The following is a 17,049-nucleotide window of genomic DNA, read 5'->3' as shown; positions in this document are numbered from 1 at the left end:
GTTTAGTTGTTCTGGTGTGCAGTGCTCTATAGCATCGTTTTGAGGGAAGAAGTTGAAACAATTTATGTCCAGGATGTGAGGGATCTGTAGATATACTTCTTGTACCTTTTCAATCAGAATTCTTTTAAACACTCCCCAAGGCACACTTAACAAACTAATAATTGTCCTGTTGTTTTCACACTTACTCTTGCTGTCTTTTCTTTTGTTCAGCCTGGCAATCTATAAAGGGACAAATGGCATAGCTGATGTGCACACTCCTGACAATATTTTGCACTAGAAATAGAAACACTAAAGAGTCTGCACATTCCCCAAAAAGGTGAAAAAGAAATGTTTTGGCCCTTATGAAATAGTAGTCCCACTTTGCTGTTCCTCAAAGCAATACAGGTAGTCCTCGACTTACGATCACAATTGAGCCCAAAACGTGTGTCGGTAAGGGAGACATTTCTTAAGTGAATTTTGCTCCATTAACACCTTTCTTGCCATAGTTGCTAAGTGAGTCATTGCAGTTGTAAAATTAGCAACACGGTTGTTAAGTGAATCTCATTTTCCCATTGACTTTCCTTGTCAAAAGGTGGATCACATGATTCCAGGAACACCACAATGATCATACATGTGAGTCAGTTCCCATGTGTTGGTCACGTGACCATGAGGATGCTGTACAGGTCATAAGTGTGGAAAAAGGTCTTAAGAGACTTTTTTCAGTGCCACTGTAACTTTGAATGGTCACTAAATGAACTATAATAGTGGTTGCTATTTCAAGGCCTCACTTTGTGAAAGTTACTGAAACTCTTAAAGCAGCTGTATTTTTTTCCTTTTCAGGATTGCATGGTGGCCTAAATAAAGTCACAGTGCTTTAATGACTAGGGTCAGGCCTGGGAGCCACCTTTGGCATTGGGTCCTCAGGCCTGCCACATGTGGGAAAATGGGAGGGAGGATTGTATGGAGTATGGGAGATATATAGTCTAAATAACATTCCTTTCTCAGAGAGTCAAGGGCATCTTGCCCTGCACCTGGAGTGGTGTGACTGGGAGGCATCTCCAGTTGGGGCGGGGACTGATTGGAGCATGTGATGGACATGTGGGTGCTGGGAAGGGACTTGGACTTTGGTTTGGGTGGGGAAAATCTGGAAACTTTCAGATTCGGGTTTTCCAAGATGTGCCGATATGACATCTCTAATAAAATGGAATTGAGGAAACTCAAGCTTGAAATCTTCTTTCCTTAAGGGTGTTACTTGGAACCCTGACAATTAGCACAGAGGTTGTTTGCTTACGGTTGCTGCACATCCAAAGCACATTTTATGAGTTCTTTTCAACACCAATTCTGATTTCTACAGAGAAGGTTAAAAATACTTGCTTGGGAACAAAACATCTTACGGATGGTCCTTGACTTTCAACCATTCAGTTAGTGCTGTTCAAATTTAGAACAGCCCTGAATAAGGTGACTTATAACCAATCCTCACATTTACATTGGTTGCAGCATCTCCAGAGTCACATGATCAAAATTTGGACATTTGGTAACCAGCGTGCAAACCTCAAAAGATGTGGTTCCAAAGTTCTTATGGCCACTCACCCTTCCTGATCATGTAACCGAATTTTGGGCGCTCAGCAATCACCCTGCATTTATAGCTGTTTGCAGCTTGTCCAGTCTTGGGACTGCAATTTGCAACGTTTTTGCCAAAAATGCCCCATAGCTAACAATGGGTTTGGCTTAACAACCATGGCATTTGTTTAACGACCATGGTGCTCACTTAATGATCATGGCATTCACTTAACAACCACCACAAACAAAGGCAATAAGATCAGGTTGGTCAAAGGCCACTCGGTAATTGATTTAGCTCACATAGGGTTTTGTTTTTTTTAATATATTGGCTGCGAGCCCCGTAGGTGAGAAAATCCTATTCTTTCATTATGCTACTTGTAGCAAGGGTGGGAAATGGCTTTACATCTGAATTAAGAGGACACAAGGCTAATACGGAGCAGTTTACAAGGCATCTGGGCAGCAATCGATAAAGTCACCTGCTGCTTAAAAGAAAATTACATTCAATCATTGAGCTCAGCCTCCGAAGCCACCCCCTTAACAAAGGAAATCACAGAGGAGGGATACTGGAAGAGAAAGGTGGGATTCTCCATGCCTTTCAGAAGCAGCAGGCAGTGGATGCAAGAGACCAACCTGAACCCACAATTTATTATTATTTTTTGCAATTTCCTCTGTACAACATTTCCACCTCAGTATACATCCATTGCAAATGTATTTCTTCCCCCTTATTTCAGTTTCTCTGTGTCTATACATTTGGTACTATTATATGCAGTCCTTAACTTACAATCCTTCTTTCCATTTATACACGTTTGTTCATCTCTACCTATACATTGTTAATTTCTAGCTCCTGCGTCTTCTTCATTTATCTTCCCTTAAGCTTTACACCTGTCCTCTAGCCATTTGTACCACTCATTCCATATCATATAATATTCTGTTTCCTCCTTTTCTTTTACTTCTTTTGTAAATTTGTCCATCTCTGCACACTTTCATTATAACATTCCCCTCTGTTGGTATATTAATATTCTTCCAGTTTTGTGCATATGTTATTCTCGCTGTTGTTATGATATATGTATAATTAAATATTGTAGGTTTTTTGTCATAATTCCTTGTAGGTATTCCCAATAGAAATAATTCCGGTTTCATATCTATTTGCCGTTTAGTAATTTCTTCGAGCCATTTTCTTATTCTATTCCAATATTGTTTAGCCTTTGGGCATAACCACCACATGTGGTAATACACTGAACCAGAGGTGGGTTCCTACCAGTTTGCACCTATTTGGTAGAACCGGTTCGTCAAATCTACCGAACCGGTTAGAAGAGGTTCCATCAGTGGACCTGGAAAGCAGGCCACACCTACAGAAGAGGTTCCAAAAATTTTTGAAACCCACCACTGGTCCTTGGATATGATTATTCTATACTATCATGCTCATATTTATAAAACTCAGTGCCTCTGTGAAAGGTAAGGATGACTATTGCGTTTGTGGTGCAATCAGAACATTGCGTGTGTTGAAGTTGTTTTAACGCAAACTAAAGATGCCTTTTAAAAAACAAGTTTACATCATATTCTTATGCATGCCAGTGCTGTGTGTGAGGTAATTTAAGGTGGTTCTGACAAGTGTCGTCGGCATCTTCATGTCCGGTCACATGGGCAGCAAGCCACTCCCATCCGGTCACATGGGCAGCAAGCCATTCCCACAAAGGAGGCCACACCCACAGAGTAGGTTCGAACAATTTTTGAAACCCACCACTGCACTGAACCCACAATTCTGTTTGTCACTCCTGGGTGATAAAGAGAGGAGAAAGAAGAAATGATTCACGAAGAAGCTACTTTTGTGTGCTACAGCAATCTGGGAAGCAGCAAAACTAACTCCAGTAGTTACCTGGTCTGGTTTAACTAGTGAGGTGATTCCATGGCTAACAGCTGTGGTAAATCAGGTAGAAGGACTGAGAACATTTCAAAGATTGTCCACTGGATAGGAGAGATGTTCCTTCTCATTTCATTCAACCACAGAAAGCTGACATTTCAAGAACCAAGATGCAATTGTTCCAGCAAAAGTGATACATCAATAATAAAACATAGGATTGTATTTAAGGCAGTACAAGCACAAAGGCTATTTGTACCGTGGAAGATTCTCCTATCTCTTCCACATCCCAGACATTTTTTTTTTGAGAATTTTAGGATGAACAGGGGATTTCTTGAGATAACAGGTTTCTAACCAAGAAGGAAGGAATAAATGAAGGAAGGGCAAATGTCCTTGTGCAGATGGTCCATTGGATACAACTTTGCAAACTCCGTGCTCATAATAAATCAGAAGCAAAGTCCACTTCAGTGACAATTTTGAAACGTGCTGAGTTATGTTAAAGTTTACTCAGTGACTCCAATACTCTGAAAATCACCTTTGGAAATGAAGCATCTGAATCAAGGTTAATCATCTCTAAAGAATAAAGATGTCCTTTCGCTTAGCATGATTCCACACCCGCCCCCAATATTCTCTTTTTGATCAATCAGCCATTTATTTCTCTCTTGCCGAACCCAAACCTTAACTTGTAAACCTAGGATGGCAAAATGGCTCAATTAAACGCATCAAGTTATATAGGCTAAATCCAAATTTAGAGATTGGTAGGGGACATAAACTAAAGAAGACATTCTTCTTATAGAAACTATAAAGCGAACAGAATGATGGCATAAAAATCAATCCACTTTCATGAAAGAGGCCATTCATTACGACAAAATAAAAATATATACTTCATTCCCATTTACAATCGTTGAAGTTTATGCATGCTGGAGCTAAGTGAAAATTTTCAGAGGCACAAAGAGACTTAATTGGTCTTTAGTTCAATATTTTGGGGAGGGAATTCTTCTTAAGAAATATAGCTGCAATTTTAACTGAACTTTTAAGAGTCATGGCAATTTCTACAATTGCTAGCATGGAATAATTCATGGGTGGGTTGCACATGTGTAGCACAGTTTTAAGCAAGCAAGCAAGCAATAGTTACTGATTAAGATTGTAGGTATCTAAATTCTTGCATTTCTGGATCAGATATAGGAAACTTGTGGTTCTCCAAGTATTTCTGAACTTTAAGAACTCAGAAATCCCTACCAGCATAGCTTGGAGAGAGGAGCAGAAAGTTTTTGTTTAGTTACAGTTTCTGGAAAGTACAAATGCCCCATCTGTGCTACAAATCAAGGCAATCAAAAAGCCAAAAAGGAAACAAAACGACTAACAAAAGGGAACCATCAATACTGACAGGGCACTAGTATATAAACAAAGAGCAAACATCACTCTCTTTTAGCACTGATGATGTTTCCTAGTTGGGTAATGAAATGTCTGTAAGAAAACCATCAATCTCAGAGAGCACCAAGGACCCCACAAAAGGCGGTTTCATGTACAAAATAATGAAGGATGCAACAGGTTGCATAGAGTGTTGTGTGAAAATAAAGGGAAGGTAAGGTAAAGGTTTCCCTTGCATGTATGTGCTAGTCATTCCCGACTCTAGGGGGCGGTGCTCATTTCTGTTTCAAAGCCGAAGAGCCATCACTGTCCAAAAACGTCTCCGTGGTCATGTGGCCAGCATGACTAAATGCCGAAGGTGCACAGAACGCTGTTACCTTCCCAACAAAGATGGTTCCTATTTTTCTACTTGCATTTTTACATGCTTTCGAACTGCTAGGTTGGCAGAAGCTGGGACAAGTAATGGGAGCTCAATCTGTTACGCAGCACTAGGGATTCAAACTACTGAACTAGGGGTTCAAACCACTGAACCACTGAATGCCCCAACACTGGAAGTCTTTAAGACGATGTTGGATAGCCATTTGTCTGAAACGGTATAGGGTTTCCTGCCTAGGCAAGGGGTTGGACTAGAAGACCTCCAAGGTCTTCTAACTCTGCTATTGTATTATTTGTATTATGACTGCCAACCTTTCTGATCAACAAGCTCAGCATCTTATCCACTGAGGCACTGTGTCTCTCTGTGTGAAAATATAAGAGTATAAATTCCTGCTTCAATAGCTGTTAATGGCTACTAACAATTTATCAACAATCACAGTGCTTTATTAGTGGATCACACTCTGGATTTGCCAATGCAGTATTTCTCAACCTTGGCAACTTGAAGATGTGTGGATTTCAATTCCCAGAATTCCCCAGGCAACATGCTGGCTAGGGAATTCTGGGTGTTGAAATCTACACATCTTCATGTTTTCAAGGTTGAGAAACATTGTGCTAGACAGTAGCTCAGAAGTCTGAAATGGCTGCGTGCGGCTTCTTATAGTGTCCCTATTCCTTATATACAGGAAGTTGCTTTTGATTGATGCATGTGTTTATTACTGTGACTTAAATGCTCCTTCAATGTTATGACAATGATTTAATTAGGAGAAGAGCCAGCATGTACAAAATCAGAATCCTCATTTTTGGATGATGCACTAAATTTAGCCTTCCAGGACAGAAAGAAGGTTGTAAGTCAAGATGTGCAAAGGTAGGATTTCCAATCCTGCTGAAATTTTTCCTTATCTTACATTTTAAGGGCATAAACATAAAGAAAGGTCACAAACTCATTTTCTGATGATGTCCCCACTAAATGGCATTGCCTGGAAAAGGTTTCAGAACATCTCCTTTAGAGAGAAGGCGGACACCATTTTTAGATTGGCTTGCAGACTGAATTAGAACATGTAGGGGTACTTAGGCTGCCTGGCAACTATTAAAAGTCTCAGGAATCTGTGGTACCCGTGGAGGGTATTTGCACAATCATAGTGGAAAACCTTGCTCCTTTAAAGAGCTGCAAAAAATATGCTTTGATCTCTGCATTCCAAAGCATCTTTTTTGCGCACCAGTAGGAAGCCCTGTGCATCTCTCATGCATACTGTTCGTTGTGTCAACAGTGAACAAATGCAATTCATTTCAGAGATGACATTTGGTGCTGTCAGAACATGTAACTGGTGCTGCTGTGTACTGTGAGCTGAATATTCAAATTGTGTTTATTGGAGATGATTGCCCTTACTTACGGCCTGGTCACCTCAATCTTTGAGTTGCATATTAATCCAGGAAATTTGCAGCTCAGTGTGTGTTTGGAATAGTCAATGAAAGTAGGAAAATATGCTTTTTATTTGTTTTCGTAGGCAAACATTTGACATGAGCATAACTTCTTTTATCTGGTAGACAGGGTAAGGATTAAGGGTTAATAGTTAAGGGTTGTGGGATTAAACTTTCAGAACTGCCAGCCAGTCAAAGGTCCTAATCGCTAAGAAGGCTGGTGTGATAATTCCAACAATAGCTTGATGTAGTGATTAAAGTGCTGGCCTAGAAACCAGGAGATTGTGAGTTCTAGTCTTGCCTTAGGCATGAACCCTGGTTGGGTGACTTTCTCTCTGAACCCAGCCCACCTCACAGGGTTATTATTGTGCAGAAAATAGGAGGGGGAAAGAGAACTAGGTATATTTGCTGCCTTAAGTTATTTATACAAATAATAAAGGCAAGATATTTTTTCTAATAAAAAACACATCTGAAATGCATCAGAATAGTTATTTTAGGTTAATGTGAAGGGGATTTTAGGTTAATGTGAAGGTGGATAAGGAAAAACAAGAGACAGATATAAGTCTGCAAAGATATCCAGTCATCCTGATCATGGTTGCCCCAAAGGTGCTTTTTCAGGAGGCAACTGGACTTTCTTGTTTTTTCTCTTTGAAGACATTTCAATTCTCATCCAAGAAGCTTCTTCAGCTTCTTCAGTTCAGAGTTGAAAAAGCTTCTTGGTTGAGAGAGAAAAAGAGAAAGAGAAAAAACAAGAAAGTTGTCTCCAGTTGCACCTTTGGGACAAAGAGACAGATATCTAAAATTGCAAGAAGATAAAGAACATGTTTTATTCCTCTCTCACAAGATTAGAACTCAGAATCCAAATATAGGGGAAATTCAGGATGAATAAAAAAGAAAATACTGTTATACAATGGGCAGTTGGGTTACAGTTAATATGCCAACAAGATCAGAATATCAGACTCTCAATGGCAGGGCTGATGGTTGCCATTTGTCTCTTGAATTATAGGAGGAGTGTCTTAAATGGGAACTATTAAGAAGCAACAGTGGGAGGGAACTATTGATTCCACCCCTCTTCATTTAGCTTTCTGAGTTAACTTGATTGGCCACAATGCAATAGGATGTTTAATTGGGCAAAAATATAAGTGCACTAGTTAAAAGTAAGTTACCATCCCAATCTTGGGTGTGCTATTTGTGTGTGCAGTGGTCCATGGGCATAATTCTGATTCCTGTTAGAGGGTTTGAACCTCATAAAATAAGAACTGGCTATGTACATCTAATGATTCCCTATAAGGATGAAACTACTGTGGTCACACACTGCCTCTAATGATTGATTTAATTGGTGAGAAGTGAAATTCAGGATCTATATTTCTTCCTACATGCAGCTCATCTTTAATCACTGACATCTATAATTGCCAGAATCTTATGGAAGAGGAATGGGATTCAGCTTCAGACTTTGCATTTTAGGAAGTTATCCTTTATTAAGTCAAACCATTGCTCCATAAAAATATGTGGAACTGATTCTGAAGATAGTTCAGAAACGTCAGTTAGCAGCAAAATACTACAGAAAAAGCTAGAACTGGGGGATATAAACATCAGCCTATTTCTTTGTGACCTTCACTGGCTCCTACTATATTTCAGGTTCTATTGCTTGATTGATTATTGATTGATTGATTGATTATGCACTATTAAGTTGGTGTCAGCTCTTAGCTGTTCACTTCATGGAGAACAGATAGATGTTCTCCATGAAGTGGCTTGGGCAGCTATCTAAACTTGTTAAATAAAACTGATTTCATCCATGTTGCTTCTTTTTATCCTCTTCTTCCATTTTCTTTCAGGTCCCAATTTCCAGTGTTGGTATTAACTTCTAACACCCTTCATACAATCATATTATCAAAAACCTTTTCACGTTCCTACTGATATCCTATGATCAACTTTAAAGGATCCTTTCCTGATGTGTTCTTATGTTGAAGGGTGGTAAACAGGCAGTTCAAAGGGGGTCCTTTCATTGGCAGCCCCACCACCCCTTTAAATACAGTTTCCAATATGGTACAATCTGGTGCCATCTTGATGACCAAGAGTTTCTGGGGTCTCCTCAAAGCCTGATAAAATTCATTTGACAGTTTGCAAAACAACTAGCAGGAGACCAAACACATTGCATTTCTAAATACATTTAGAAAAACCATCAGGAAAAGCCCAAATAAGCTGAAAAATAAATTGGGTTCTAAAAGGAATCTAATTGTTGAGATTTCCATAACTATAATATGTTAATTTCCTCTGATATTTTCAAATTCCTTACTGCTGTTTTTATTATCTATTTAATAGTTTTGTTTATCTTGTTTATTTTGTGTTTTACTATGTTGTCAGTATTAATTTGTTTAATTGTTTTTAATTTTATTATAAACTTCTGGGTTTTTTAACAGGGGATAGTATATTTATTTGTTTGTTTTTTTATTACCATCCTGCTCTAATGTGTGTAATTTTATATACATTATAAGTATATATTTTTTTAAAAAATAAACAGGCATCAGATTATCTTCTCAGACCAGTTCTAAAGAAGAACAACCTGAGGGAGCAGATATGCATCACAGCGAGGCTGAACTTGCATTGCAGCTTAATTAGAGTTTTAATATTAACAACATAAATGAAGAACAACAGCAAATGCTTTTATAAAATGAAACTTCAGGGTATTGTGGGGTTGGTACAAGGTTATTGGAAAGGCAGGTTTTGCAACAGATATATATTTGCTTTGTGGGAGTTAATGTGAACTTTGGAATCACTTGAAACAGTTGTACTGCTCTTGAATCACTTTCTGCAGCCACGTGATCCTAGGTGATCAGTTCTCTTTGGCAATTCAGCCCAAATTCTATCTGGCCGAATCACCTTGACCCTATTAAGGAAAGCAGAAGCACCATGCACAGTTTTAGACTGTTATTTCCATTGGCAGAAACACATGCTTTTCTCTTAATTTCCCTGTGTTCTCCCTCCTCCTTGCAAAGATTAAACCCCAATCTGCCTGATAAAACCCCAAATATTTCAGACTCAGCAAAGGAATGGTGTGCTAAGGTTTGGATGCCCCCCCCCCACTCAATGTAAACACCTATGTTTTCCCCCAAAGCACAAAATTATAAACACAGCAGGAATTATAAACATGGAAGAGAAAGAGATAGTGATCGGCTATCTTTGGTGTGCATCTTTCTCCTGATGAAAGAAGCATGAGTTACCTTGCATGCTCTCTTCTGCAATCCAACATTGGAAAAAGTGAGAATAACTGGGTTGTGTTGAAACAATTGCTGAGAACTTTGGGTGTAGATAAAAAAGGGTGTAGAATTCCAGAATTATAAAAGCTGAAAGAGACCTAGAGATGTAAATAACAATAGATTCCAAATAATGATCCACATCAGAGGTGGTCTTCTACTGGTTTGCCCTGGTTCGGGGAGAACTCTGATATAAAGGACCTCTAATATGTGCAATTTCTTCCTAATGTACCCATTTGGCATGCCTTCTTTCCATTAAGCAGTCTACCCAAAATTCTTGGACGAAAAGATGAGATGAACCAGAAACCAAAGTACAGAAAACATATTTGGAGTCATCAGGCAGAAAACAATGATATATAAGTCCTAGAAAGGATGAGGAAAAAGGAAATGAGGAAAAAGGCTCCACCCACCTGCCCAGATGTCATCCTGGATGCTCTGCGCATGCAAAAAGGTTCTGCGCATGCACAGAAGTGCCACGTGTGAGCTCCCGGTTCTAGCAAAGATAAGAGGATTTGATGCCTGATCGAGATACTCCATCAACTAACCAGCTTCTCCTACCTTGGCACCCTCTTGGTGGGTCATTTTTCAATGCCAAATGTCACCAGAATCAAAGGCAAAAGATAGCAAAAACAAGGCTGTTCTCATATCGCTTCTTCATTATGAGTCCTATAAAAATAATATTTTATAGGATATAAAAAAATTAAGTCAATAAAATAAAAACTCAGGATTTGAGATGAACTGCAAAGAGTCCTATCTTAACACAGTCTGCTTCCCAAAAAAACCACACAGGATTATGCCATTAGAAAAAGACCGGGAGAACTTGATATTCATTCATTCATTTACTATAACTTGCCATCTCAGTTAATGACTCTCAGCAGCTTAAAGGAGTCTCTATGGATTTTACTATGGTGATGCTCATCTCCGTTTCCAGGTCATTGAGCCAGCACTGTCCAAAAACATTTCCATGTGTCCAGCATGATGTCATGTAGCACGGTTACCTTCACACCGAAGTGGTACCTACTTATCTGGGCAACTTACAGTTCATAAAACATATTATAATTAAAATTTAAAAAGCCCTTTAAAACAATATGGGATTATTTATTGATTGCAAATAGAATTTGCAACCAGGCCTACTTTTCATTTAAATTGCCATAGAAACCTTCTCTTTTCACTCTTTCAGCATTATATTCTAAAAGAAAGATGCAACCTTGTGTTGTATACTGATCTTCGTATAGTCCCTCACTCTCAATGGTACGGACTCTGAATTTTAGTACTGACCTTTCTAAGGACAGCTGTGACAAAATTATTGCCATTTCTCATTGAACTGTGCATGAAAAATGTTCATGGAAAGGATTATGCTTTCTTTTTTTAAAGAAAAAAACCTTTTGTTTTATGGGGGGAAAGAACAGAGAATCATGTTGCTGACCTTTCTTTGGTCTTAATGAGGTATTTTCAGAGCAGGAAAATAATCATGACGAAAAGAGGATGTCTACTTGCATTTGGCTGCAGGGTAATCATTGTGGGGGGTTTGATTGGAGCTACCTTTCATATATTAGAGCAATACAAATATGTCTATGGAGAATGTCATTATCCTCAGTGATATATACAATGCATTGTCATAGCAGTTAATCTAAAAACAAAAAGCTAAGCCTGATTAGTATTTAGATGTGAGACCACCAAAAACACCAAGATCAGACAGGAAAGTCGAAAGACATATTGGAGAAAGGCAATCACAAACTACTTATTTACTGTTGCTAAGAAAGGCATTAAAGATTTAGCGTTTTCCTTCCTCAGTATGATTGTATTGGATGATTCCCCCCCCCCAACACTTTGTATTCTATTCTTGGTGGATTCTGTTTTTGATTGCCATTTTATTGGATTTTATTGCTATTTTATTGATGATGTATGCCAACCTAAGTCATGGGTGGCTATAGGAATCAAATAAATAAATCAACCAGTCCAAGGTATATATCTATGTAGTCACCAAGAGTGAAGTTCAATTCAAGGAGATTTTATTTGAGTATATTAAATGGCAGAGCTCAGTGCTTGAGGAACATTGCGTCGATATTACCATCCCTTGGTTGAAATTGAATTTATTTAATGCTGAGATTGATCTAAGTGCTGACACAGAAATGGATGATTCAGTTTTGAATGAGGGTATCCAATTTTATGTCAATAGCATCATTTTCCAGAAATGACTGTGTGTTACACACCATTTTCTGTCTCCATGAAAAAAAAAACAAGTTTAAATTTGCATTGAAAGTTAGAATCAAATCTTGACTGCTGCTATGTATTGTCCAGCTGCTCATCCTTAGCATTCATAATTAATATTACATATTTTGTTCTCTTCTCAATACCCAGCCCCTACAAAAGCACAAAAAAACCATGCCTGAGTCAAAATCTTTACAAAATCATTAAATCCCAAACGTTCATAGAAAATTGCATTTCAATTTTGCACTTGTTCAAGAGAGATATTGGATTATAAGAAAAAGGTAACACTGACTGGAAATGCTGGGAAATGTATATATAACTGTATATTATCTGTATATAATTACAAATTCATACTTAAAGCAAGGGCCAATTTGGGTAGTGCAGTTTCTGCTGTTATTATAAAAAGCTAGCTTTGCAGTTAAGCATGCTAATTCACAGTAAGATCTCAAACCTTAGCAAGTACATTTTAAAAGAAAAAAATACTGGTTGATTTTCATCATCTGCATTAAACACATTCAAGGGGCCTTGCACAACCATCTGCTTAAAAGATAGGTGCTTCATCTGACACCTTTAACTAGATTTGTGGCCGTCACTCCACTCCTATGTAATAATCAAAATGATTAGCATTTAACTACTTAGGAAAAATGGGTAAATGAAGTAAATTGGATGTTTAAAAAGCCAAAGGTCCTGTAATGAATTAAAGGAAAAGTTCATATACCAAGGAGAATGTCTAAGACAGCACAAGATTGAACTCTAGTGGTTCTTTTGAAACACTGCAAACAGCTTTGAGCATTGTCTCCCAAACAACAGATATTTTGCTTTCCAGCTCTTGAGGAAGACATCAAACTAGTAGTCAAAATACTCGTGCGGAGGAGTAACATATGTTTTCCAAAATAAAGGTAGTGAAAGAGAGGTTTTCTAGCACTAGACAGAAATCCTCTCTATTCGGAAATCAAAATCAAAGATGTCTCTGTTTCATTCGGGCCCTGTTGCCTTACTTTGTTCTTTCAAGGTGATCAAAAAACAGTATTTCCCCCTTGCATGCATATTAGATTAACAGCTAGAGGGTTCTTTAATTTCTCATCCCCAATTTTATTGACTCAACTTGAATGAAATAAAGGCATGCCTTTATCTACAGCTTTTCAAGCTTGTGAGTTATTTATTGTACTGATATCATTTTCCCAAGAGCTGCAGCTAGATTCTACTGGTACCACTGCAGAGTGGGATTTTAAAAAAAATCCAAAATGGCAACCACAATAGTGTAATCAAAGCAAGTGATACACATAAACGAAGCAGTGGAAACATTTTGAGCTGAATGGCAAGGTTTACGTCTGCTAGCAGCCCAGTCAGTCAGTCTCATTTGCCTATGAACTGCCCAAACTTATGCTATAAATACACTAATTCTAGGCCAGAGGCCTATAGTGTATTATACTAGGCCACAGGTCAAGCAGAACAGACAGGTTTACAGAACTTATGTGAATGTCAGGGTAAGGGACAATGGTATCTCGGAAGAGATGTTATTCCACAGACCAGATGCTGCAACAAAGAATGTCCACTTCTGGAGTCCTATCAGATGCCACAACAAGACTCAAAGCTGATAACTATGTTGGATCAAATACAGGAGTCTATGGGACAGATGGTCCCTCAGATATCCATAGATACTCCAATGCCATGCAGGGATTTATAGGTGATAACTGTTAGGTAATCTCCCTGTTGGGAGAGCGAGTACGTTCAGAGAAGCGTTGTGAGAGTTGTGTTGGAGAACATACAAACCAACATACAGAGACACTGCAGTTTACTTTCATGGAAATAGCGGTATCAGAGTCCATCAAACAGTCCAAGTTATACACAGATAAAACAATGTCTTTCAGTTAAGGGATAATCCAAATACCATAGTCCAGTATCATATAATCAATTCAGTACTCAAAGTTTGCTAGCAGTTGCAAAACTTACATAGCTCACAGGACTCAGATCAGATCAGCCCAGCATCTAACAAACAGAGAGCTAACAGTCATTCTGGCTCCCTCTTATGGCCTATTAGGAAAACAGCAACCAATCACATTTTACAATATGACTTAAAGCAACAGGTATAGCATTGTTCCATGATTTATATATTGCCAACCCAACCATTAGATTATATTCCTAACAATAACCATCGCCTTGAATGGTACATACTATGCATACCAGTATGGCATACCTATACCTATAATAGTATAAATACAAAGATGGTTAGGGGACTGGAAGCTAAAACACACAAAAACAGTTGCAGGAATTTGTGTATGTCTAATGAAAAGCACTAGGGGTTAGGGCGATGACGTGATGGCAGTGTTGCAATATCGAAGTAGTTGCCACACAGAAGGGGGAGTCAAGCTATTCTCCAAAGCACCTGAGGGCAGAACGAGAAGCAATGGATAGAAACTTAAGCAAGGAGAGAACTAATCTAGAACTAAGAAGAAATTTTCTGACAGTTAGTGGTCTGCCTCCAGAAGTCGTGAATGCTCCAACACTGGAGGTTTTCAAGCGTGGCACGACAAAACCACGCTAGTCAAAATCGCAGTGATAAAATTGCGGCGCTAAAGCCGCGACGTCATCACCGCACGTCATCACCGCCGCAACAACAGCGCGGCAACAGAAGGGTGCTTTAAAATGGTGCCGCGGCAGAAAGCTGATTTCAATTAAGGTAAGGGTTAGGATTAGGTTTAGGGGTTTGTTTTAGGGTTAGGTTTAGGGTTAGGTTTAGGGTTAGGTTTAGGGTTAGGGTTAGGGTTAGGTTTAGCGTTAGGTTTAGCGTTAGGTTTAGCGTTAGGTTTAGCGTTAGGTTTAGGTTTAGGGTTAGGTTTAGCGTTAGGTTTAGGGTTAGGTTTAGGGTTAGGTTTAGGGTTAGGTTTAGGGTACTGAGTGCTTGGGAATGCGCGGATTTGCCCTCCGCGATTATGTCATCGTGGTAGGGTCGCGTTTTTCCTTAGTGCTTAGAACGGCGCGAATTAGTCTTCGCGCTTATGTCTCCGCGGATAAGGGCTTCGCGGATTTATGGTGGAACCGTTTTCAAGAAGAGATTGGATAACCATTAGTCTGAAATGGTATAGGGTTTCTTGTTTGAACAGGGAGTTGGACTAGAAGACCTCCAAGGTCCCTTCCTATTCTGTTATTCTGTTAGTATGCCCTAAAATGCCTGTGCCACCACATTCTGTAATATGTATCAGCTGTAGCTTCTGAATAGTGTTCAAGGGGAGTTCTCTGCAGAACATGTTTCAACAATTTCAAGGCAACAAAATATGAGTGACTATCTGGAGGCCTCCGTTCCAGAAATGGCACAATTGGCACGCAAGATGGAATGTTTGTAAGAATGCTCCCTTGCTATTTTTAAAATTAGGTATGGTGCCATCTGTGTGATCCAGAAGTAAGAACATGGGTTTTTTGCTCTGTTCCTTGAACACCGGCCATAATAAAAGAAGCTAGCATTTCATTCTAGTGTTGTCTAATACTGAAACTCATAAAGAACACCAACATGCTATTTCTTTGATGCTTGCATAACAGCTGTTGTTTTCTTTGAAGTCTTTTACCTGATATTTGCCCAGGTAGCAACACATTAATGGATAAAAGATCTGTAAAGGCTCTGTTCTGTTAGTGCTCAGAAACATTTGCATAAAGAGATGGGGGGGAAGATTAATGTATACATTACTCTATCAAGTATATTCTACTTCTTAGCCTGTGTCTGTCTGTCTGTGTATAGATATGGATTGCATTTTTATTAAAGTCAAGCCATTTATGTCCTAATGCAACCAATGTAGGTGCATCAGTAACACTCTAGTACTGACAGAACCACCACTATGCAGGTTGCACAACTCCTGGGAAGCCATTTGTAAACTGCAGCTGGCAACCACCTAGGGGAAAAAAATATTCTACTTGAACAGCATGGATACATTAGATGGTGAAATTTCATCACATGAGGAAGATAAACATCATTTGCCAGTACACCTTCACCTCAGCAAGCACTAAGATTTAGAGCTACAGGAGGTTTAAACCCCCTGTAGGGAAACTATGTATTTACTTCTTGGAAATTCTTTTGAAATGCTTTGTTTTCCTGTTACAGATTGTATCTGATTTTGATCATTCATTCTACACAAGTGCATCTATTTTTCAGTCACTTCAGATGTGATGAATGCACAGTGAGTATCCTAGGAGTAATTAAACATTACAAAGCATGGAAAGAACTCTCCAATAAAAAGAAAACTTTCAGGGAGGTATTTATAAGAGGGTTTAATTTGAACAAGGATACTCAATACCCAGGATTAATTTTGAATATTACAAAAATGTACCAAGCAGTTAAAAATAATGAGAATATCAACAAATGTGAGGGGAATACATTTTCCCACTTTGGAATAAGACAAGAAATTCAAAAACTAAGGGCAGATCTTGCAAATTTTAAGCCAACTGGGATTCTAACTATTATTGTCATTCCTTATGGCAAAAGTATTTCATGAAATTCAGCTTCTATGTTAATTAATTTTATAACAAAAACCTTCATAATAATAAAATCCATAGTTGCATTAAAAATATATTTCATTTGCAATAACAATGTTTATAATTTGTATAGTTATATAAAACTGCTCTGGAAAAGATTCAGTGGAATGTATATTTTGCAAACAAGATTTACTATAAAACACATAATGGAGTTTGTTTGTTTCATACTATAATAACAACAGAGTAAATTGTGTTAACCAACTGCACTAGAATTGTGGGCTATTCCTCACTTCAGAGGTGGGTTGCTCCCAGTTCGGCCTGGTTCAGCCAAACTAGTAGTGGTAATTTGGCTTGGGTCGCAGAACTGGCAGCAACCCAGGCTGGCCATGCCCCTGAACCGGTTCCCCAGTCTCTTCTGCCATTGCCCGCGTGTTTCTGTGCATGCGCAGAACAAATTACAGTCACCTGCACATGTGCGAGCAATGCACAATGGGCGCGAGAAGCGAACCAGTACCAACCAGTACAGGAACCCATCCCTGCCTCACTTGTACCTATCAG

Source organism: Thamnophis sirtalis, unplaced genomic scaffold (genome assembly GCF_051295495.1).
Source record: "Thamnophis sirtalis isolate CommonGarterSnake01/CBP01778 unplaced genomic scaffold, rThaSir2_p1.2 scaffold_3, whole genome shotgun sequence".
In the NCBI taxonomy this organism is placed as follows: domain Eukaryota; kingdom Metazoa; phylum Chordata; class Lepidosauria; order Squamata; family Natricidae; genus Thamnophis; species Thamnophis sirtalis.
Note: the sequence above shows the minus strand (reverse complement) of the source record.